At 37.5% G+C, this 2,130-nt stretch overlaps 1 non-coding gene across 1 annotated transcript; it reads right to left on the reverse strand.

Annotated features, from left to right (window-relative positions):
• Positions 1–637: 637 nt before the first annotated feature.
• On the reverse strand, positions 638–744 carry LOC140876783 (small nucleolar RNA R71). The gene has a single exon (XR_012149016.1). It is a non-coding gene; the product is annotated as a small nucleolar RNA R71 (small nucleolar RNA).
• Positions 745–2,130: the final 1,386 nt, after the last annotated feature.

A 2,130-nucleotide genomic window follows, 5' to 3' on the forward strand; every position in this document is an offset into this window, starting at 1 on the left:
GGAATGAATTTTATTTGATTTATATTAAATTATGCTAATTATTATTAATTTTGATTTAGAGAATTTTATTTTATTTGTTGGTTTTAATTTTAAATTTGTCTCTTGTTTATGCATTTTATGCGAAAAATGCAAAGTTACAGCTCACTGCTATTTGATCCGGAAATCGAGAAAACTTCTAAAGCTTTGAAGAAAAGCAAGAAGAGAAGAGTTACAATAAATGGATGAAAATAGAGAAAATAGAGGAGAAAGAGAAAGATGTGAAAATAATGCTCCGGTGCCAATCAGAGATCATTTTAGACCGGTGATCACTAATCATTACTCTGGAATCGCTCGACTGAATATCACGGCGAAAAATTTTGAATTGAAGCAAGCTTTGATTAATATGGTGCAGCAGAATCAGTTTATGGGTGCAGCTACTGAAGATCCGAATCTACATCTGCTCACTTTTCTGGAGATTGCTGACACAGTGAAAATTCATGGTGTTACTGAGGACACTATCAGACTACGATTGTTCTCGTTCTCTCTTAGGGAGAATGCTCATAGTTGATTACAGTCACTACCGTTGGGGAGCATCACTACATGGGAGGACATGTCTTCAAAATTACTGGCTAAGTATTTTCCACCTGTCAAGTCTGCCCAACTGAAAATAGAGATCACTAATTTCAAACAGCAAGATTACGAGCTACTTTATGAAGCTTGGGAGCGGTACAAGGAATTGCTAAAAAAGTGTCCGAACCATAATTTTTTGGATTGGGAACAGATTGAATTATTCTACAATGGTTTGAATGAGCCAACTAGGATTTCTGTGGATGCTGCGGCTGGAGGTTCAATATTTTTTAAATTTTCTGCGGAGGCTTATGAGATGCTTGAGCAAATGACTATCAATAGTTATCAATGTCCGTGTGAGAGAACTCCAATAAGGAAGCTTGCTGGAATTCATGAAGTTGATGCGTTCACGGCCTTGACTGCTCAAATGGCTACTATTTCTACACAATTGGCTGCCCTGACCAAAGGGAATCAAAGTTCAACCGAGTCAGCATCACTGGAGACTACCGTAAATTATGCTGATGGATTTGAGAGTGTGGAGCAAGCTAAGTATGTGAACAACAGAAATTTCAATAACTATCGAGGTAATCCTGCACCCAATCAATATCATCCGAGTTTGCGAAATCATGAGAATTTTTCCTATGCCAACAATAAGAATGTGTTGAATCCTCCATCGGGGTTCAATACTAAGAATGGTGAGGGTAAACCATCTTCGGAAAATTTGGTGCATAATTTTATTTCGGAGTCATCCACAAGATTTAAGAGGAATGAGAATAAGCTTGATAGTATGGAGACACACTTGACCAATGTGATCACTTCTATGAAAAATCTTGAAACACAAATTGGTCAATTGGCGAATGCATTGAATAATCAGCAGAGAGGAGGTTTCCTAGAAATACTGAAGTTAATCCAAGGGAGCAATGCAAGGCTGTCACTTTTATGAAGTGGTAAGGAAGTTGGGGTAGATGACCCAAAGGTAGTGGATGAAGAGGATCGAATTGAAGAGATTGAGGTTGAATCTGAAACATTTGTCAGTAAAAATTCCAGCAAGTCTGCAATTGTGCCTGAGAAATCGCCTGTGCCAAAAGTTGTTCTGTCATATCCACAGTGGTTCAAGAAAAAAGCGTTGGATGAAAAGTTTTCTAAGTTTCTTCACATCTTCAAGAAAATTCATATAAATATTTCATTCGCTGATACTTTGGAGCAAATGCCACACTATGCAAAATTCATGAAAGATGTGATGGCAAGGAAGAGAAAACTTTAAGAATATGAGACGGTGAAGTTGACCGAAGAGTGCAGCGCCATCCTGCAAAAGAACTGCCAAAAAACTTGAAAGATCTAGGGAGTTTTACTATTCCTTGTATTATTAGTGGTGAAAATATTAATAGGGCATTATGTGATTTATGTGCAAGTATTAATTTAATGCCTTTGTCTATTTTCAGGTCCTTGGAGCTTGGCGAGGTGAAACCAACCACGATTACTCTGTAGTTGGCTGACCGTTCTCTTACTTATCCTCGAGGAATTGTGGAGGATGTATTGGTAAAATTAGATAAATTTATTTTTCCTGCTGACTTTGTAATGACA

The sequence above is a fragment of the Henckelia pumila genome, chromosome 1, assembly GCF_033568475.1.
Source record: "Henckelia pumila isolate YLH828 chromosome 1, ASM3356847v2, whole genome shotgun sequence".
NCBI lineage: Eukaryota > Viridiplantae > Streptophyta > Magnoliopsida > Lamiales > Gesneriaceae > Henckelia > Henckelia pumila.